Source organism: Oncorhynchus nerka, linkage group LG15, assembly GCF_034236695.1.
Source record: "Oncorhynchus nerka isolate Pitt River linkage group LG15, Oner_Uvic_2.0, whole genome shotgun sequence".
Classification (NCBI taxonomy): Eukaryota; Metazoa; Chordata; class Actinopteri; order Salmoniformes; family Salmonidae; genus Oncorhynchus; species Oncorhynchus nerka.
In genome coordinates, this window is record NC_088410.1 from 47,516,179 (window position 1) to 47,539,737 (window position 23,559).

A 23,559-nucleotide genomic window follows, 5' to 3' on the forward strand; every position below is an offset into this window, starting at 1 on the left:
TGAGGCGGCGAGGAGAAAAGGATGGAAGGACTTGCAGAAAGGCTAATTAAGATAGAGCCAAGGGCCCAAGCCTGATATGTGCTAGTACCTTGTACCCTTTGACATGATGTTTAAGCATTGTATATAGAAGGACATAGCCTGAAGTTTGGTTAAATATTGTTCATAGTGTGATCAAAAAGAGTACATGGTGTCAGGTGCCCAGTAGCAGATAACCAGAGGGGTCACATCCCCCGCATACACGCAAACGAAAAAAATGCTAATTCATAATGTGTGCTCTACCATTCACACATACTGTGCACACTCTCAATTCCCCCAATCTACTACAACAAAGCCAGCGGAGGTATAAAAACTCCCTCTACCCTTTCCTTTGTGATACTGAGAAAATCCATACAAGGTCCAGTCATAAAGTAAACCAAAGTGGATTTCCCCTCCCCTACCCACCTCTCCATCTGTGAGCCAATGGTCCAGCCCAATCATCTCCCCAAGGAGTCAAACCAATCGGGAGTAGAGGAGGGTGGTGGAGACAGCCTATGATGGATGAGCCACCCCAACGGTTGGGTCCCAAATCAAAAAACACAGGTCTCATACTTCCACATATGGAGGATGGAAGAAGTGGGTGCCAAAAAGAAAGAAAAAAAAGAAAAAAAGAAAGAAAAAAAGAAAGAAAGAAAAAAAAAGAACAAGAGAGAAAGAAAGAACAAGAGAGAAAGAAAGAGAAATAAAAAATAAATATACATTGAGAAAGAGAGGTGTATGAGAATAGGGGCAGAGTGGTTTAGGGGGGGTAGGGCAGAGGGGGGTTTCTTATTCCTTCTGTTCCAATGTCAGGGGATGGACAGCTCCATTTAACACACAATGGACACCCCTCTAGCTCCCCATCACCCCCCTGCTGACCGCAAATGGGACTGTGTGTGTGTGTGTGTGTGTGGGAAGCTTACAGGGGGATGCAGAAAGGAGGGAGATGCGCACACGCGCACACACACGGTATGAACCCACTTGTACATTACCGTGAATTCACATGCAAACACATTATGTAAACCTAGCAACGCACAAAACACACACACAAACTATCGACCTCACTCACTAGCCACAGGATCACTATAACCTCCTGTAGAGACACAGATGAGCTCAATCTAATGCTCTTCTCCTCCTGTTAACACTGATAGGCAGATCCATAGGGGCCATTGATCCACACACACGCTACCCATGATGATACACGCCCTTACTAACACAGAAGGCGCACAACCACACACACAGAATACTTAAACATTTTGCCGCCCACGCGACAGAGACATCATACAAACACCAGGCCCACACACACACACACACACACAAAATGAGTCCTACACCAGTGAATGGGTTACTGAATAATCCCAAGAGTGAAGCTACCTGTTAGAGGAACAATGGATCTATTCACTGCCTGTGTGCACTGCAGCCACACCCCAACTTTACTACCGGCCATTATTGCTTTGACATAGATCATTTGTCAATATTATTTCCCATTCAGCAATGTAGTTTCAAAAATATACAACCCAACATGCAACATTTGCAACGATTTTACTGAGTTACAGTTCATATAAATTCATTAGGCTCTAATCTGTGGATTTCACATGACTGGGCATAGGCCCACCCACTGTGGAGTCAGGCCGAGCCAATCAAAATGAGTCTTTCCCCACAAGAGGGCTTTATCACAAACAGAAATACTCTGCGGTTGAGAGGCTGGTTGGACGTACTGACAAATTTTCTAAAACGAAGTAGGAGGTGGCTTAAGGTAGAGAAATTAACATTAAATTCTCGGGCAACAGCTCTAGTGGGCATTGCTGCAATCAACATGCCAATTGCATGCTCCCTCAACTTGAGATATCTGTGGCATTGTGTTGTGCGAGAGATCTGCACATTTTAGAGTAGCCTTTTATTGTCTTTTATAGCACAAGGTGCACCTCTGTAATGTTCATGCGGTTTAATCAACTTCTTGATATGCCACACCTGTCCGGTGGATGAATTATCTTGGCAAAGGCTAAATGCTCACTAACAGGGATGTAAACAAATTTGTGCTCAACATTTTTGAGAAATATTTTTTTTGTGCGTATGGAACATTTCTGGGATCTTTCATTTCAGCTCATGAAACATGGGACGAACATTTACATGTTGCAATTATATTTTTGGTCAGTATAGTTTGCCATTCAGCAATGTCGTTTCAAAATTCAGCAATGCATTTTTACATTCAGCAATGTATTTTTTTTTCACATTTTGCAATGTAGTTTTGTAATAGGAATGTAGTTTCACATTCAGCAATGTATTTTCTCATTCAGCAACGTCGATTCGCAACGCATTGTCAGCTAGCCTACATTAAATTCAGTGAGCTTTGCATTATCTTCAATAATTATAATATATAATTTACATTGTCTTGTCAGGGCTGTGTGTATATTGGTCCGTCCATAGTTTTTGAATTAGCCGTGTGCATTGTATAGATCTTTACCATGCACAACTACACACAGGCACGCACACACACTTTTTCCTAAAGAGGGTCCCCCCTTCCCCTTGCTCGGTCTGTGTGGCAGGGATAGTCCTGATGCAGGATTGACAGCCTATTTCCCCAGTCCACGCTCCCACACGGTTATCAGGAGTATAGCGCTGACAGCTAGCTAACTGCTATTCATTACCCTGTCATCCCTGGCCATGCCATCTGACCATGAGAAGCATACAGCTAAACTAGTCATGTTCTTATAGATAAAATCACAATTTAAAAAATAAATAAATTGAACCTTTAACTAGGCAAGTCAGTTAAGAACACATTCTTATTTACAATGACGGCCTACACCGGCCAAACCCAGATGACGCTGGGCCAAATGTTCACCACCCTATGGGACTCCCAATCACGGCCAGTTGTGATACAGCCTGGATTTGATCCAGGGTGTCTGTAGTGACACCTCTAGCACAGATGCAGTGCCTTAGACCGCTGCGCCACTATTGCTGTGTCTAAATATTTTCCTTGCCATCTGATTCTTGCTTTCTCAGTCCTTGTTTCGGTGGCTTGTCTGAGACCAGAGCATAGAGAAAAGGGGGAGGGGAGGAGTGTCAATTTGTCACCGTGCATCAATTCCCCAGGAGACTAGCCCAGGATGGCGTGTCTGTATCTGCATGTGTGCGTGCGTGTCTGGCCAGGCTAAGCGCCTGGGGACCAGTGTCCATTATTGATCAGGCCCATGTGTGTTTGACTATACCTCTGGGGATTCTTCAGTCAGCCTAAAACCACAGATCTTCTGCACACTCTAGTTCTCCGTTTATCTGCTTGGTCACTCAATTTTTTTCTTCAATTTCAGACTCTCTCTGCAACGCTCTAGAATTGTCTTTGAGATGTCCTTTTCAATATCACTCCCTCTTTCTGACTTAGTCTCTCTCTGCTTCTCCCTCTTAGTTTGTCTCTGTCGGGCTTGAGTACGGATGGAGAGCGGGAAGGAGAGAAAGCAAGAAAGACTGGGTAATGACAGAGGGGAACGTTGGGGCCAATGTGGAGGGGAGAGACTGAAAAAAAAAAAACACCAACAGAGCACAGGAGGGTCTTTACTGAAGAAACCCCCCCACCCACCTCAACATCACTCAGTCTTCATAAAAACACAGCCAAACTGTCAAATGGAATGATCAAAGTATTTGGGGAAATATAGATGACCAATTACTGTATATAGAAAAATTCTACAGTTCTCTTTCATGACAAGTTCAACGTTCCTCATTTAAATTTGGTGTACATTCTGGACAAATATTTAGAGTTTGACCAGACTAGAAAGTCCTTCATAGAGCCACACAGCCCAACCCACCAACGAACAAAGAAATAAGCAAAGGCAACAAAACCACATTGGGTCGTTCGGCAGGGATGGCATATTTTCCCATTTTAATACATTTGAATAGCAAAACAAACCACAAAGCAGGCAGTGACCCAGTTAAGATAGAAAGTTCTAATTAGCACCAAGGCCCCGATCCACCATTGAATCATTTTAGAGTAGCATTTGAACATAGCTTGCTACAGAAGTCAGAAAGAAATGATTGGCTGAATAAACGACTGAATAGCTTATTTAGTGTTCTACTACCAGATAGATGCTTTCAGTTTTCTTTAGAATGTGTGTTTTTAGGCAGTGGCTCCAGAGTGGTGCTGCGGTCAAAGGCACTGCATCTCAGTGCTAGAGGCGTCACAACAGACACTCTGGCTCGAATCCAAGCTGTATCACAACCGGCCGTGATTGCGAGTCCCATAAGGCAGCGCACAATTGGCCCAGCGTCGTATGGGTTTGGCCGGTGTAGGCCCTCATTGTAAATAAGAATTTGTTCTTAACTGACTTGCCTAGTTAAATAAAAAAAAGTATAGGCAGTAGTTGACCCTGCATGCATTGAATCCTAAGATACTGTAACCAAACTTGCTTTTCACACTACACAATATTCTCCATAAAATGTCATGTTTGTACAATGTCCCATTCTTAAGAAGTTTGGGTTATCCTATACAAATATCAGGGCAAAATGTGTGTAATGTGAATGATTATAATATATCCCATTAAGCAGACCCTTTTGTCCAAAGCAATTTATGTGTGGTGCATAGTTTTTTTATATGAGTGGCCCAAGTGGGAATTCAACACACGACCTTTGACGTTACAAGTACCACTCTCTAGCAACAGAGCCACACACACACACAACGGTTCTGAGTGCTGTTTCAAGACCCAAACATATGCACAGTTGCAAACCTGTCAAGGGATTGACCCACTTATGCCATTTCAAAGCCCTTTTTATTTGACTGAGCAGGATTTTCTAGCCCTCAACATCAAAGGCAGAGGCACCACCCATAAAGCCCCTACCCCTCCCGTGCATAATACCCTCTAATGTTCTGTATTTAAGCAACGAAGCATCAGATTGGAAAAATTCTGATAAAGGGGGGAAGTCACCTCTACTTCGACCCTGGAGCATCTACAGTCGGCAATGTGAAAGTCACAAACAGTCAAGGGGTGATTATGATTCCGGACTGTTTCTGAGGAGTGGGAAGCAGAGAGGGATGGAGATGACATTGGATGACGAGGAGGAGTGCGCCTTGTTCCCTCTCTTCAGGCCTGGCTACTGCATTAAACCCAGACATTGTTCACAGGATGGAGATTAAGTAAAGGGAGGATGAAAAAAAAGAAGAAGAAGAGGGAATCATGTCAAATGACATGATTTGATTACTTCTGCCTGCTTGTTATGACTACTGCTCCCTCGCTGAAGGAAAGTCACCTTGTTCTGCAAAGAGACTGCTGATTACATCACGGCTGTATGTATTAACTCTTTCAGATGTGAGTACAGTCATTTAGCAAGGACATGGCTGTAGGCCAAGAACAAAGAAACTAAACTAAAACAGGAAATGGGTTAGAGGCAAAAAATAATGTATTCAAGGGTTTAACTATGCCACTTTGTTTACTTTGTCTACATACTCATCTCATATGTATATACTGTACTCGATACCATCTACTGTATGCTGCTCTGTACCATCACTCATTCATATATCCTTATGTACATATTCCTTATCCCCTTACACTGTGTATAAGACAGTAGTTTTGGAATTGTTAGTTAGATTACTTGTTGGTTATCACTGCATTGTCGGAACTAGAAGCACAAGCATTTCGCTACACTCGCATTAACATCTGCTAACCACGTGTATGTGACAAATAAAATTTGATTTGATTTGGTTTGTTGCCGAGGCCTGAAGGCAAGGGCTGTGGCAAGACGAACTTCAGTGGAAGGGCGCGTGTGTGTGTACTACTAGTAGTGACCTATAAAATCTGTTTTATTTTTTGCCAGATTCCATTTATTTTTTCCAAAATTCAGTTCTTTCTCTCAGAATTACGCTTTTAAAATGTATTTTATTTTAAACAGAAGTCCATAACAATGCTTGAACCACATCAGGAGACCACTGTTGGAGGTCTGGGAAAAAATCAAATACATAAAAAAAAATGTGGGTGTAGTTACCTTTTAATGCAAGTGCGCACCAGCCAAAGACCGTTGTTAGGTTAGCTGTGTTTCTGTAGCGCTCATGTGATTTCAGAGTTAGCAAAACAAATGGCCACTGGATTGACGCAAATGATCATGATATCATACTGCCTGGTAGGCATAGGCTACTTTGTAACATTTAATTGAGAAGGTTTTTGGGAAAGCCTTTCCATCTACCAGCAGATGGTTATCATTAGCATTATCGCTAACAGCTACACTAAGTGTAGACTAGACATACGAGCACAACGCACACAGACTGACATTCCTGTGCAGTTGCAGAAAGTATACGAATCGCTGATGCATTTTGTTCATGTCTTATGACATTAACTTGGGAAAATTAAATAATTTTTGAATGACTTCAATACATTTTCTTTTAGATTGTTGAATTATGTTTTAATGTCTGGATTCTGTCTGCATTTTCCACAAGGTGGATTCTATAGGGCCCTATATGGTAGTACCAGACTAATAAAGAATACACAGACCAGCCCTTCCAAACAAATGGGCCACCACATATTACGGTCCCTTAGGGGGAAACTTTCTGAAATGACCACATCCTTTTAGAAGCATACACTCCAGATTGGTGTCGAAGCCATGCTTGTCTAATGTTTTGTTTTACCTTTATTTAACTAGGCAAGTCAGTTAAGAAAAAAAATCTTATTTTCAAATGACGGCCTAGGGGAACAGTGGGTTAACTGCCTTGCTCAGGGGCAGAACGACAGATTTTGAACTTGTCAGCTCGGGGATTTGATCTTGCAACCTCTTGGTTACTAGTCCAATGCTCTAACCACTAGGCTACCTGCCGCCCCGTCTATATCTTACCTCAGTCAGTATTATAGGCCACTTTCTACACCTATAGTCAAGTCCTACATCAATACTTTCGGTCCCTTGTCTGAGTAGTAAAACAGAATTACGCTAAATTCTCACCTCCACAAACACACAGAAGAATGTGTGATGAGAATGGGTTTGTTTGCAGGTGTTGTTTTGGTCTGTCCAGAGAAACTACTAACAGACATTTCACAGGTTAAAAAAAAGGACAGCATAATTTTGTGTAACAGTCATCAAAAGGAATCTGTCAAATTGACCCAAATGATAACAATAAGACTATGTTAATGCCTCACATGTTGTCTAGTTCTGTGGAAGCTTTCATTTCGGAATTGCCAATTTCCCAGGGTGTCCACACACTGCCTAAGCAATTTTGTTATTGATACACCCAATCACACAGACACCTGAAAAATGTCAGACATTTCTACTGAGCGTGTCAAAGAAAATTTCTCTGCACAACAAGGGAGTGAGAATCATTGAAGTGGGTAACAGTTTCTCCCATTTCAAATTGGATGTTGTGAAATACGCTAGTAGTGTGACTAAAATGTTTAATGAATGTACTACTACCACCACCTATTAAAACGCTAGTTAGAGAGCTTGGTGCTACCTATAAGGAGTGAAGAGAAACGGCTCCTATTCAAACCATTATACAGTGCAGTATACAGTAGATAAATGTTTCCCACAGTACAGAACATGCCGTGAAAAAATGCCACAACGATTGAGACAAGCGAAATTCAATCCAAATAGTGCCTTTAATTCTATGGTCCTCAGAGTTGAGTGTATAAACTGCACAGTCCACCTTTCCAATAACACGTCAATAACACGTCTCTGAGAGAAGGAGGTAAATGCAGTACATTTATGATAGTAGTACTAGCCTTCCTTCCAGACCGTTACCTCACCGTTCAGACACTACCTCAGACTGCAAAAATAAACATGAGATTGACCGCCAAAGTTCCTTATCAAACCCCCTAATGTTAATTAAGATTTCTGATACGCTTAGAGGCCACTTAATCTACTGTCCCTAGCGCTCTTCTCCACTCACAGTTTGATGCCGTTCAAATACAAAAAGGTTTGCTTTGGCCATGGAGCCTGACTGAGAAGTGTGTGTACTGTGAGTAGGCTGTGTGCGCACAAGTCTCTGAGTGACGAAGTGGTTTGGTATTTTAAGAAGGCTAGGTTACCAAAACGCCCTGCCTTTGTCATGAGTTGAACAGGACTGCCAAAACAAGGCACATAGCGGCCATCATGGAGCTTGGCATGGCGCTCGGTTACACAAAATGCCATTTTAAATCAAAATCACCCGACTGAAACCACACATGGTGAGTAGACGGAGCAGATTGAGCTCCACCATACTTTGCATATCATTCCCCTACCTCAAATCACAGGACACAGTTCAGGACAATACACTGCTGCCGTATCGACCTATTCCATCTCATGGTATCCGCTGTTGTTGTTTATTGTTCCTAAAAAGACCCATCCTAAAGTAAAAATGTGCAATGGGTTTTAAAAATGACACAATTACACGGTCTGGTTGTCAGTGGTATGGGACTGCGGTTATGGTAGTGTCTAGACCAGGTGTATGATGTTCAGTGAAGTCTCTCTCTGCTTGCGATAAAAGTTCAGGTGCGTAAACAAGGACACACACAGCTAACCCTGCAGTGTAGTGTGGCTGCTGGTTACCGGTCTACTCTGGCTGATCATTTCCCTGTAATCTAATGCTCAGCTGCTCATCTCCGGTTCGCTTTGGGAGTGGGAGTGTGTCTTTGTATGGTGTGGTGCTTTATTCTGTATCCTTGATTGTAAGAAACTGACTCCTTAGTTGTCACACACACACACATATATATATTTATATATATATATATATATATATTTATATTTATTTCTGTTTTCTCAAATTATGGAACCAAACAAAATACTCAAACAAGTGTGTTTGGATGGGTGTTGAGAGCGAGATTAAAAAAAGAGACGGCACGGTGAAGCGACGTTTCAACTTTCAATGTCACATGCCCAAAATTCCTTTCTTGCCAGCTCTAACCCCAAAATTGCAGTAATCATTAACAATGTAAAACTGAAAGCTGTGTGCATGTATGTTTAAGGAGGACATAGTGCGAGTGTGTGTGTGAGAGAGATGAGCAACTAAGTAAACACACAGAGGCAGGGCATTGTTGTGTTGGGCTCCAGGAGAGCTACTGGATATAGAAGGTCCAGATGGTCAACAAAAACATCACTCCCTCAATCAAAATGACACGCTTGTCACGACTTTCGCCGAAGTCGGTCCCTCTCCTTGTTCGGGCGGTGTTCGGCGGTCGACGTCGCCAACCTTCTAGCCATCAATGATCCATTTTTCATTTTCCATTGGTTTTGTCTTGTCTTCCTTCACACCTGGTTCCAATCCCAACAATTACATGTTGTGCATTTAACCCTCTGTTTCCCCTCATGTCCTTGTCAGAGATTGTTTAGTTTGTATGTGATGTGCTATTTAGTGTTGGTGTGCGACGGGTTTTGTACCCACTTTGTTATTTTGGATTTTGGTCAGCATTTATTAAACAAAATTCGTTCTCCTGCGCCTGATTCCCTGCCACCAACACGCACCCCTTACAACTCCCATAACCCCTCCCAACTACCATAACATCACTCCCTCAATCAAAATGACAGGCTACCATAACATCACTCCCCTCCCAGACAAATCTCAGTGAAAAAGTAGACATTGATAAGGCACATGCCCCAAGGCCACAGGCTTGTGTGAGTGAAGCACTGTTTAAACGGTGCTCAAAATCATAGGCTTGCCTGAGTGCCGCTACCAGTATAATGACCGTGCTGAGAGTTGAGGGAACTAATGGAGAGAAAAAGTTCCTCGTGATAACCTGTGAGAGCGACCCGCCGGACAAATGTCTGATTTAATGTTTCCAGAGTTTGGCTAACCAGGCAATGAGAAAGAGAAGTGGAAAAGGGATTACTGAACCAAGAACAATACGTTGTTTTTGTTTTTTCACGATGACACTTGTTGCCATAGAATACATGGAAGGGAGTTAACTTCTTGGTGACAAGGGGGTAGTATTGAGTAGCTTGGATGAATAAGGTGCCCTGAGTAAACTGCCTGCTACTCTGTCCTAGATGCTAATATATGCATATCCTTAGTAGTATTGGATAGAAAACACTCTGAAGTTTCTAAAACTGTTTGAATGATGTCTGTGAGTATAACAGAACTCATATGGTAGGCAAAAACCTGAGATAAATCCAACCAGGAAGTGGGAAATCTGAGGTTTGTAGTTTCATTTAAGTGATTGCCTATCCAATATGCTGTGTCTATGGGGCCAGATTGCACTTCCCAAGGCTTTCAGCAGATGTCAACAGTCTTTAGAAAGTTGTTTGACTTCTATTGTGGAAGGGTGTCAAATAAGAGCTGTTTCAACAAGTGGACTAGGCGGAGGCCAATCAGTTGTTTACTGTGTGGTCACGCGGGTTCCTTCGTTTTCCTCTGTAATGAATACGCTATTGTCCGGTTGGAATATTATTGAAGATTTATTATAAAAAGACCTAAAGGATTGATTGTAAACATCATTTGACATGTTTCTACAAACTGTAATGGAACTCTTGACTTTGTCTGGATTTTGCGCTCGCGCATTGTGCCTTTGGAATAGTGAACTAAACGCGAACAAAACTGAGGTATTTGGACATAATCGAACAAAACTAAAATTTATTGTGGAAGTGGGAGTGCTGGGAGTGCATTCCGACGAAGATCAGCAAAGGTAAGTGAAGATTTATAATGCTATTTATGACTTTTGTTGACTCCACAACTTGGCGGGTAACTGTATTGCTTGCTTTTGTGGCTGAACGTTGTTCTCAGATGATTGAATATTGTGCTTTTGCCGTAAAGCTTTTTTAAAAATCTGACACAGCTGTTGCATTAACAACAAGTTCATCTTTAATTCTATGTATCTTTCATCAATGTTTATGATGAGTATTTCTGTTATTTGATGTGGCTCTGCAATTTCTCTGGATGTTTTGGAGGCATTTCTGAACATGCGCCAATGTAAACAGAGGTTTTTGGATAGAAATATGAACTTGATCGAACAAAACATACATGTATTGTGTAACATTGAGTCCTGGGAGTGTCATCTGATGAAGATCGTCAAAGGTTAGTGATTCATTTTATCTATATTTCTGCTTTTTGTGACCTCTCTTTGGTTGGAAAATGGCTGAATGCTTTCTGTGACTAGTTGCTGACCTAACATAATGATATGTTCTGCTTTCGTTGAAAAGCCTTTTTGAAATCAGACACTGTGGTTGGATTAACGAGAGGTGTATCTTTAAAATGGTGTAAAATACTTATGGTTGAGGAATTTTAATTATGAATTTGGCGCCCTGTAATTTCACTGCCTGTTGGCGAGGTGGGATGCTAGCGTCCCGAACGATCCAAGGGAGCTTAATGGAAAAAGGTCAGTGTTTCCCAATTGTTTCCTCAATGGTTTGGCTTTTGTGGGGAAAAAGTTGAATAATGGGGTTAAGATGGGCAATAAAGAACATTTTTGGAATAAAACGGATATGGTTGCTGAGACATAATGGTGGTTTTCTGTGTAATTCAAACAGCTGCTTTGCCACAAGGGGCATGGGGAGAGGTTAGGAGGCGCTAACAGCTTACACACACTCGCACACTACAACCCTCTGGGTTCCACCACAACAGCCTCCTCCCACGCATCCGCCTTCAATCCTCGCTCTCTCTGCACCTCCTCCCCCCTCCACCCCTTTTAGCCACACGGCCAGCCTGGGGGAGAAGAAAAAAAATGTCCCTGATCCTATTTCACAATGTAATCAAAACACTTTGTGGGAGCTTGTCCTCGTAGGATGGGGCCTGGCAAAATGGCAACTTGGACAGGGTGGAATCAAGGAGGGGGATTCAAGAGGTGAGTTTACATAACCAAGTTCAGCATGGAAGGAAAATGTTTTATAATCCTTGGCTTGGCCAAAAGGGGCAATGGCGAGAAGGAGAATAAGGGAAGAGCACTAACCAAAAGGGAAGGGAAATATGAAAACAAACGGATAAAAGCTACTGAAGGAGGGCTCTTTGGTCCACAAAGCGACCAAAGCCTCTGCTTTGGAGAGGTAATCGGGACCAGACGTGGACACTTTAAATAGCTGCTGAATGCGTTGGCATGTGGTTGGTGGAAGTGGACTTGTCACCAGTGGGTAGGAAACTCTATTCCTAGGCACTGAGCGATTTGTATAATTCAGATGAATTAGAGGAAATGTCTCGAAAGTCATAACAGTTATTTATGTTGCCACAATGGGCACTGCCCGGTTTACAATTGGACTTTCTACCAAAATAACATCAGAAATCACGTTCTGGAAGATCTGGGCACCATGTCTGCTTCCTAACGATTCCCCGATAAACATTTGAATCTGGGTCTGATGCGTAAGATAGGACTGCGTCAGTCCGCAGAGCCCCAGACTGACTCAAATGTAGCATGCATCAGAAAATCAATTAAAATTTTACAAAATCAGAGTCACATTTCTTTGTTGTTGCTCATAGTACTTTCTTTCTCCCTTCCCGAAACTGATGAGTCTTCCTTCAGGTGTTAAATTAAGCGTGTAACTGTGTTGACAGTCATTGATCTACAAGTCATTTTGCATGCTGAATAACCTCCAGGCAATAGCAGTAGCTTAAATCAAACTGCACTGTGCCCAGCCTTACATGCTGAACAGCCCTACACACATCTGCGTGGCACCTTCAGCCAATCAAACGGCTTGCCAGATACACTATTAGGCTTTATTGAGTGACAGCCTATGTAATTTGCTAAGTTATTGTCATCTATGTGCTATTGAAAATGGTGTTTTACCAAGAATAAAAGCAAGCTACCAGAGACAACTCTCATCTGGTTACACTAGGCTACCTGCTAAATGGGGCTAATAATATATTTTATTTTGATTGTTCAGGTTCACCATCAGCAATAGTTTTGCTAGATTTGCTTGAAAAACAAATCAGTGTCTATGATCAGGGTAAAGTTGATCATTTCAAAACCAGGACAGCAATCACATTGCGAGGCGCACTGCACTGCACAAAGCAGGAGGAGAAAAGAAACTCACTAAAAACGTCAACTAATATTCGATTTTGAGATGGAGGTGAAATCCAAAGTTGTGCTATTTATTGGCTATGCCATAGCTCATTTGTAGATGATAAATATTGATACATTACTTGCTCAAACACTAAATCTGCAAAAGTTAGTGGGTGAAGCTGATTTCAGAACCAAAGTGGGGGGACACAACATACTACATTGCCCCCCTAATCTGACAGAGGTAGTGGGGTGGTAGATGCCTAGTCTCCTTTGTGGCTCAGATCAGGCCCCTACATAATACATACACATACATCATTTACACAGAAACACAAGTTAGGTCAGACAGATCAAGCTCAGAGAGGCCCAGCTTGTGAGCTCCATCAGCAGAATGGAAAATGAATGTGTTTGTGCAACAAAATGTAAAGTGCTTCAGATGGAATCACATTGATTTGTTCTCTAATCAAACCAAATTGTTTAAATTGTATCATTCCTGTATTGTAACAAAGCCCATGTATCGAATCATCCTCCGGAAGTTGTCATAATTACTGTGTAAGTCTATGAAAGGGGTTGAGAACCATGAGTCTCCTAGGTTTTTTATTGAAGTCAATGTTCTCAGAGGAGGACAGAAGCTAGCTGTCCTCTGGACTACACCATGGTGCTACCCTACAGTGTGCTGCTGAGGCTACTGTAGACCTTCATTGCAAAACAGTGTGCTTTAATAAATGATTTGGTGACGTGAAAATATTTAGTATTGTTTTTTCTAATAAGGATAACTTTAATGTTTCACTATATGTTTTAAAATTCACTGAGGAGGATGGTCATCCCCTTCATTCTCTAAGGAACCTCCACTGTGGGAGAGTGAGGCATTTTTCCTTCTTTGGGACCGATATTCCAAATGTTTAGATTTGAAATCAAAAGCTTTCATTTGAGGGTATTTTCATCCATATCATGTGAACAGTTTATAAATGACAGCACTTTTTGTTTATATTTTCCCCATTGTAGTAGACCAAATGTATTGGGACAAATTCACTTACACGTGTATTAAAGTAGTAAAAAGTGTTGTATTTGGTCCCATATTCATGGCACACAATGTCTACATCAAGCTTGTGACTCTACACATTTGTTGGATGCATTTGCTCTTTGTTTTTGGTTGTGTTTCATATTGTGTGCCCAAAAGAACTTAAATGGTAAATAATGTCATTTTGGGGTCACTTTTTTGTTAAATAAGAATATAATATGTTTCTAAAAACTTCTACAATAATGTGGATGCTGCCATGATTACGGATGGTCCTGAATGAATTGTGAAAAATGATGAGTGAGAAAGTTAGCCACACAAGTATCATACCCCCAAGACATGCTAAGCTCTCAACACTACTATAACAGGGGAGGTTAGCATTATTTTGTATTTTGGGGGGGGGTGAAATTTGTGCATTTGTAACTTTGTCGCACATCGTTATTCACAATTCAATTTGAAACAAAACCAAAACAAACAGCAAATGCATCCAACACATTTGTAGTCAAAGCTTGATGTAGTCATAGTGTGCTATGAATATGGGACCAAATACTTCACTACACATAAGAGAATTTGTCCCAATACTTTTGCTACCCTAAAAGGGGTGGACTATATATAAAAAGTGCTGACATTTCTAAACGGTTCACCCGATATTGATTAAAAAAATACCCTAAAATCAAAAGTTGACTCTGCACTTTAACCTCATGGTCATCGTTTGATTTGAAATCCAAACTTTCGAAGTATAGAGACAAAAATAAGAAAAATGCTTCACTGTCCCAATAATCAATACGGTTTATAAAATTGAAAATAACTGCAAATAGAGAAATGGTAGAGGAGGACAAGGCGGACATGTTTTAATGTGTGAACATGCCCTTCCATTCCCACAGTATTCCTTCCTGTCAGTCCATGCATCCGAAACAGACAGAGCCTTAGGGCTCGTCCCTGTAGAATTACAAGTTCTACTGTTCCTTCACTTACATTCCAACGTGCCGGAATTACACTTCCTGGATCCCCATGTGTACCTGTTCAAAACAAAGGATGGAGAAGAGAGGAGATTAAAGTTAAAACCAAAAAGACTTGATGATTAAAACATGCAAATGTTGTTCAGGTCAACACTACCTATGCGTGGTTAAGTACAATATTGTTACATTACAGCCTTATTCTAAACTTGGTTAATTGCCACACTCCCCGTCAATCTACACAACACCCCATAATGACAAAGCAAAAAACAGGTATGTAGAATCTTTTGAAAAAGTATTACAAAAATGAAAAACTGAAATATGAGATTCACATGAGTACCCTTTACTCAGTAATTTGTTGAAGCAACTTTGGCAGCGATTACAGCAGAGTCTTCTTGGGTATGACACTATAAGCTTGGCCCACTTGTATTTGGGGAGTTTCTCCCATTCTGACCTGCATATCGTCAAGCTCTGTCAGGTTGGGTGGGTTGCTGCACAGCTATTTTCAAGTCTCTACAGAGATGTTTGATTGGATTCAAGTCCGGGCTCTGGCTGGGCCACTCAAGGACATTGAGACTTGTCCCAAAGCCACTCCTGCGTTGTCTTGGCTGGGTGCTTAGGGTCGTTGTCCTGTTGGAAGGTGAACATTCACCCTAGTCAGAGGTCCTGAGCGCTCTGGAGAAGGTTTTCATCAAGGACCTCTGTACTTTGCTCTGTCCATCTTTGCCTTGATCCTGACTAGTCTCCCAGTCCCTGCCACTGAAAAACATCCCCAGAGCATGATGCAGCCACCACCATGCTTCACCATAGGGATGGTGCCAGGTTTCCTCCAGACATGACGCTTGGCTTTCAGGCCAAAGAGTTCAATCCTGGTTTCATCAGACCAGAGAACCTTGTTTCTCGTGGTATGAGAGTCTACAGGTGCCTTTTGTCAAACTCCAAGTGGGTTGTCATGTGCCTTTTACTGAGGAGTGGCTTCCGTCTGGCCACTCTACCATAAAGGCCTGATTGGTGGAGTGCTGCAGAGATGGTTGTACTTCTTGGTCACCTCCCTAACCAAGGCCCTTCTCTCCCGATTGCAAAGTTTGGCCGGACAGCCAGTTCTAGGAAGAGTCTTGGTGGTTCCAAACTAAAAATGGAGGCCACTGTTTTCTTGGGGTCCTCCAATGCTGCAGACATTTTTTGGAGCTCTACAGACAATTGGTTTTTGCTCTGACATGCACTGTCAACTGTGGGACCTTATATAGACAGGTGTGTGCCTTTCCAAATCATGTTCAATCAATTGAATTTACTAAGGTGAACTCCAAGCTGTAGAAACATCTCAAGTAGGATCAATGGAAACAGGGTGCACCTGAGCTCAGTTGAGTCTCATAGCAAAGGGTCTGAATACTTGCGTAAATAAGTTATGTTTTAGTTTATTATAGATTTGTAAACATTCATAAAAACCTGTTTTCGCTTTGTCAATATGGCATATTGTGTGTAGATCAGAGGATTTTTATTTCTTTAATCTATTTTGGAATGAGGCTGTAATTTAACAGAATGTGGAAAAAGTTAAGGGGTCTTTCCGAAATATTGTTTTCTGCTGGCTGGACCTAAACCTGTTAAATGTTTGACTTGAATGATACATCATCATGCTGCCTAGGTGAAGCCTACACAAATAGGGCAAGGCAGCCTTTGTCGGCGATGACAACAAAAGCCATGCTGAACACAGAGGAGCAGAGCGTAACCAAAAGGTCACTTTCAAAAAGGCAGATGACTGACAACCACAGAAGAGAGGTCTGGCGGAACATGAAACATGGCACATCGTAGTGCTTTTAAAAAGACTCACACATGCCCTTGATCAGAGAATGACCGGGAATATTGAGTTATAACCAGGTCAGTTACCAGTTAGGAACGAGTCTACATGTTAAGTTATCAACCAAACAAAACAGACGGAGTAGACCAGAGTGAAGCTCACTAGTTTCAAACAGACTATCACTTAGCGCTGTGATTTCGCGACACCAAGCAAAAAAATGTATCAAAGAAGACTAACCAGACTAAACAACTTCAGATGGCCGGTTTCCCAGACCCAGATTAATCTTATTCCCGGACAAAATAATTACTTGCAATCACATTGTGGACTTCATTCATTCATCTTAGATACTTGTAAGGAATATTATTCACTTCTCCTACCCAGGAGTTCAAAATGACAGCCATTGTCAAGGAATGCTGCCTATATACCAGGCCAACATTTGGTCAAACCTGGGGACAATCTCCAGAAATCCCTCCAAGTTGTAAAAAGAGAAAGTGGTAAGTAAACTATATGTTTCTGCCCAGAGGTCTGCACTGCAGTAGCATCTGCTGTCTTACAATTCTCATTGCCACGATGACGCTTCTAAAACCCAGGAAACCCTGTGGCCTGTCAGCTGAGCTCCGGCTCATTCCTGGAACTTCCCATTCCTGGATCTGTCAGGTCTTGTTGTGCGACGCTTCCCCTCAGGTGAGGCAAGCACAAACGGAGTCGCTCAGTCATATAATGGGTTCATTTAAAAATCACTGACCTACACTATGACAACTAGGGCCTGAGTTGACGTCTAAATGAAGACAAATGGAGAACTCTTGGATACATATTGAATGTTCTTTGGTTGGGGGGCGGGGTTGCGATTCATGCGATTCGTTGGGGACTGAGCTGGGAAATATTGTCATCTAAGAACTTGTTTGTTTTCTATATAGGACTCCCCATTCAAGGATTAGTAGCACAATAGTCCCTCAGGTTGAGCATACAGTCTACAAACAACCTTATCAGAAAGAGTAAGAGTGAGCATTAGTTATAGATCTACACAGTGCACATATTGTATTGTCAGAGGTTGACTACCTCTGGCAGGTAGGAAATGGTATGTTGTAGAATTGGACCCGTTGAGCTTGATAGAATTGTGTAGAGGCAGTTGTAAAACACCACACCACACTTTAATGTCAAGCTTAATGGGTCCCATTGTGGCCATGAAATGAACTGGACCCATTTCCACAAGACTTCCCATCGTTTGAGACTGTACAGTGACTCAACTAGTGACATAGCGTGTTTCACTCACCCCTGCCAAAATTTGGGGTCACCAGCGCTAAACAGAGGGGTAATTGTACCCTTACACACACACACTGTGGGGGGTTGACATCGCACTCATTGTACTGAAAGCCCTCTCAAACATGGCTGGCACTCCAAATAAACAAGGCTTTTTTTAACCGGGCCGAATAGGGATAACTCGAAGTAAATCAGGTCAGACATACAGAGAAAATAAAATATTACTGCCACCAGACGGCACTTCAGAAAACTAGTTGGTCATAAAAAGCTGGGGGGAAAAAGTGGTTTCCTCATAGTAGCTTGGAACCTTCAATATAAAAGGCTGCTGTGAGAAAATGAGACTTCAAAAAGAGAACATTCTAAAGTGTATTTTCTATAAATCATCAGCAAAGTCAATAAAGTACTGAAAATGAGCATACAATTTGTTGATTATATGAATCATAAGATGTAGTATTAAATGTCAACGGTTTTCCCGTACTAGCTATTTGCACACACTCTACCAGCTTCTCTATTCTTCCTCTGGCGGGGTTGGAACACACACACACACACATTCCCCTAGCACATCAAAACCTGAGGGGAAATAACACAACGTCATCAAAACCAACAATGCCACCATTTCTTGCGTGGTTAAGCTGTTGCTCCTAAACCTCCAATGACCGTGTTTCTTTGGCCAGAGTGGGGCTATAATTAATTACAAAAAAATATATATACGGTTAGTTTTTTCCTCTCAAGCAGAGGATAAAAGGGTCCCAAATATAACTCCACGGCATCCTGTCTAAAAGGGCTTGTCCTCTCCAGCCACTTGGCATGCGGCTGATGCTATCCTAATTGCTTCCTTCCCGAACTAACAATACGTTATCGCCTCCCCAAACTCCACAAAGGTTATGCCAACGCAGTCACAGTCCACCAAAACAAACATAACAAAAGGACCATTGAGGCTTCAGTGGAGGCCATTGAGGCTTCAGTTTATTAAATGAGAGTACACTATATAGCATCGTGGGTGAGTCAGGGAGGCCCACGGGCAATTAGTGGAGGCTACTTGACTTCATCAGAAAGATATGAGAATTCTCATTGGCCGTGATTCTGCAGCAATGTGAAGCTCTAACCAGGATTACTCACGTTACTACATAATGAGAAACTGGGAGAGAATGGGCTTCTCCACTCACTTTGATGAGATCGGGGATGAATGCGTTTCTGTGATAGAAAACAATTCAACTTAATGAATGCTTAAATGAATGCTCTCAGTCAAAATGAACCATTAGCCTATAGCCTATATCAAGTTTCCTTTGCATATCCGTAATGGCATGCACTGGGAGTAAGCTGACCATTTGAATCTGACAGTGACACATGGTATGTGTGTGCAAAATCTCCAATTCACTTTAGCATGCTTCCATGTTTAGTAAGTTGAAAAGAAGATGCATTATTGCGCGTCTGCATGCATTTTGCCTGCTGCACACACACACAGCCCCATTTATCAGCTGGGTCTCATCTGCCTCCTTTCATTACCAATGCTGTTCTAACTTCCCGGGGGAAGAGGTCAACGTCCTTCTGCCTGTCCCACCCCCACCCCTCAGACATCTCCAGAGGTCAAAGTTAACAACTGAGCGAGAGCCAATCCAGGATCAATCTAAATTGGAGGAGCTAAAAACAGTGTTGTTCGTGCAGTTGTCAGATCAGGCAGTGGTTTCTCTGGCCTACAACCAACCACTGAATTTTGAACAACACATTGACCTTTCTCCAGTGGCCTGACCATGCTAGGTAAAGCTCCGCCTTATCTCAGTTCACTGGTCACGATGGCAACACCCACCCGTAGCACGCGCTCCAGCAGGTGTATCTCACTGATCATCCCTAAAGCCAACACCTCATTTGGCCGCCTTTCGTTCCAGTTCTCTGCTGCCTGTGACTGGAACGAATTGCAAAAAATATATATATATTTTTTTTTAATTACTGAAGTTGGAGACTTATCTCCCTCACCAATTTCAAACATCTGCTATCTGAGCAGCTAATCGATCGCTGCAGCTGTACATAGTCTATCGGTAAATAGCCCACCCAATTTTAACTACCTCATCCCCATACTGTTTTTATTTTTTTTTACTTTTCTGCACACCAATATATCTACCTGTACATGACCATCTGATCATTTATCACTCCAGTGTTAATCTGCAAAATTGTAATTATTCGCCTACCTCCTCATGCCCTTTGCACACAAAGTCTATATACTCTTTTTTTCTACTGTGTTTGACTTGTTAATTGTTTACTCCATGTGTAACTCTGTGTTGTCTGTTCACACTGCTATGCTTTATCTTGGCCAGGTTGCAGTTGCAAATGAGAACTTGTTCTCAACTAGCCTACCTGGTTAAATAAAAGGTGAAATAAAAATCAAATAAAAAAGTCCACTTCTTCTCCGCAAAATAGGGTGAATCAGTTCTGACGATATTGCAAGTTTAGTTTGGTCTTTCTAGCATGACAATCTAGTGACTAGTACGTCAAAATAGTAATGATGACTGGGGGAAGAGGAACGTCTTACTCTAAACAAGCAGAGTCGGTTAAAGTGGCAAAATCTCCTCAGAATTAAGAGTGAGATAAATGTCCTATGGATTTGGGAGCGATAGGTTTTTCCTGGCACTTCCTGACTTTGAGAAGAATGTTACTTTGCGTCATAGTTATTTTTTAAATCATTTTTCACACTGGCCAGCTTGGTTTGACCAGAGATCCCGAGGAAGGAAGCAAGCTTGACTCGTCAGTAAGCAACTCATTCAACACAACCTTACTTTTATGGGCCAAGAAATACAAGAAATTGCCTCTTCATATTTTTCGCTGCGCTCATTTCTCTACCACAGAGTTATCCTACACTGGCAAAGCTATTCCCTTTTCCAAACCTTTTGTCTCAATACGAACTAACAGATTGGCACAAACAAGTAGGCCAAGGATCTCATAGGGCCAAGATCAGCGAGTTAATCAAAGTTAAATTGAAAAAGGACATTTCCACTTGATTTAACAAACATAAACAGAGGAGATCCATGGGAAGATTGAGCTCCAGCATTTGAGATGATTGGTCATTTCTGCATCCATAAAATGCTGCAATAGGCTCCTTTTCAAGTCAAATCGTAATCATTTGAAGAACTGCTATGACAAAGTCTGTCTGACCCAGTGACTGTTTCTAGCAGCAACAGTATCCACCAAGTAGGTCGATAAATAGGATTTATGAAATACATTTTGATGAGAGGGTGCAGTTGATCTGATGAAAAACATTTCCTCAAGCTTGGGGTTAAGATAAGCAATTTTTCCATTATGAGCCAGAAGAGAAATCAAAACAGCCATCGCTCAAGTCAGTGAGACTAGTAGTAACAAGTCTCAAATGAGTTACGGACTGTCGATGGACTTCTGCCATCTAGGACATGCGGTTACATTTACATTTAAGTCATTTAGCAGACGCTCTTATCCAGAGCGACTTACAAATTGGTGCGTTCACCTTATGACATCCAGTGGAACTGCCACTTTACAAGTTTACAGGTTCTGGGACTCTCAAAACAATTTGTTGAACGTAGTCTATAGGAAGTGGATTGACTGTTGAAACTTAAAATGGGGGAGTTTCAGGGTCATCGACCAAATATCACTTCAATTATTGGTTACAGTTGATATGCATTGATAATTGACAACTGTTGAGTCTTCACCTTCAGTTATAAAAAAAATGTTTTAAACAATTGCAGGCCTATTTTCTTTTTACCAACAAAGTCAACAACAAAGCCCACATCAATGGTAAATACAATATCACCAATGAGGCCTTCTCAGAACATTCATTGTTCAAGTGAAGATTCAATAAAATGCAAATGTGGAAGCGTTCTGTCTTGTTGATAAGTTCAGCAATAACTAACCAGCCCACATTGTATCGCTGTCCCCGGAGAGCTGTGTGCTTGTGTGCGCAACTCACTGCTTTTTGGTTTAGCCCCTAAATATGTGGAATGTGCTCGGCCCAAACTGTCAATGTGCTTGGACAGTAAAAAAAGAAAACATAACGGAAGAATAGGCATGGGTTCTTTCTTGTTCTTATGTTTTCCACTCACCCTGTATAGTTGCATAGGAAAACACACACACACACACACTCAGCAAAAAAAGAAATGTCCCTTTTTCAGGACCCTGTCTTTCAAAAGATAATTCGAAAAATCCAAATAACTTCACAGATCTTCATTGTAAAGGGTTTAAACACTGTTTCCCATGCTTAATGAACATGCACCTGTGGAACGGTCGTTAAGACACTAACAGCTTACAGACGGTAGGCAATTAAGGTCACAGTTATGAAAACTTAGGACACTAAAGAGGCCTTTCTACTGACTCTGAAAAACACCAAAAGAAAGATGCCCAGGGTCCCTGCTCATCTGCATGGACTGCAGATGTGGCCAGGGCAATAAATTGCAATGTCCGTACTGTGAGACGTCTAAGACTGCGCTACAGGGAGACGGGACGGACAGCTGATCGTCCTTGCAGTGGTAGACCACGTTCAACACCACCTGCACAGGATCGGTACATCCGAGACAGGTACAGAATTGCAACAACTGCCCGAGTTACCCCAGGAACGCACAATTCCTCCATCAGTTCTCAGACTATCCGCAATAGGCTGAGAGAGGCTGGACTGATGGCTTGTAGGCCTGTTGTAAGGCAGGTCCTCACCAGACACCAGCGGAAACAACGTCACTTATGGGCACAAACCCACCGTCGTTGGACCAGACAGGACTGGCAAAATGTGCTCTTCACTGACAAGTTGCGGTTTTGTCTCACTGGCGGTGATGGTCGGATTCGCGTTTATCGTCGAAGGAATGAGCATTACATCGAGGCCTGTACTCTGGAGCGGGATCGATTTGGAGGTGGAGGGTCCGTCATGGTCTGGGGCGGTGTGTCACAGCATCATCGGAATGAGCTTATTGTCATTGCAGGCAATCTCAACGTTGTGCGTTACAGGGACGCCACCCTCCTCCCTCATGTGGTACCCTTCCTGCAGACTCATCCCTCCAGCATGACAATGCCACCAACCATACTGCTCGTTCTATGTGTGATTTCCTGCAAGACAGGAATGTCAGTGTTCTACCATGGCCAGTGAAGAGACCGGATCTCAATCCCATTGAGCAAGTCTGGGACCTGTTGGATCGGAGGGTGAGGGCTAGGGTCATTCGCCACATAAATGTCTGGGAACTTGGTGGAAGAGTGAGGTAACATCTTACAGCAAGAACTGGCACATCTGGTGCAGCCCATGAGGAGGAGATGCACTGCAGTACTTAACGCAGCTGGTGGCCACACCAGATACTGACTGTTACTTTTGATTTTGACCCCCCCTTTGTTCAGGGACACATTATTCCATTTCTATTAGTCACATTAGTCTGTGGAACTTGTTAAGTTTGTGTCTCAGTTGATGAATCTTGTTATGTTCATACAAATATTTACGCGTTAAGTTTGCTGAAAATAAACGCAGTTGACAGTGAGAGGACGTTTCTTTTTTTGGTGATATATATTATATGACACACATATGCAGACACGTGGAACACGTCAAAGAATGTCATAGACCAAAACATTGTCTATTAAAACACTGATTTTGCGAGACAAGTGAGTGTGTGCGTGGTTTAAGTATGAGCGTGTGTGACGTCTGCGGGTCCTGATACAGTC

At 42.1% G+C, this 23,559-nt stretch overlaps 1 protein-coding gene across 2 annotated transcripts in view; it reads right to left on the reverse strand.

Moving 5' to 3' along the window:
• LOC115142816 (plexin-B1-like) overlaps positions 1-23,559 on the reverse strand; it is a 115,308-nt gene that overhangs the window by 73,272 nt on the left and 18,477 nt on the right. The window contains exon 2 of one of the 2 annotated variants that reach the window (XM_029682579.2): positions 14,869-14,912. The exons of the other annotated variant lie outside the window; for it this stretch is intronic. The gene's annotated coding sequence lies outside the window, so the exon portion shown is untranslated. The remainder of the gene's footprint in view (positions 1-14,868; positions 14,913-23,559) is intronic. 2 annotated transcript variants of the gene reach the window in all.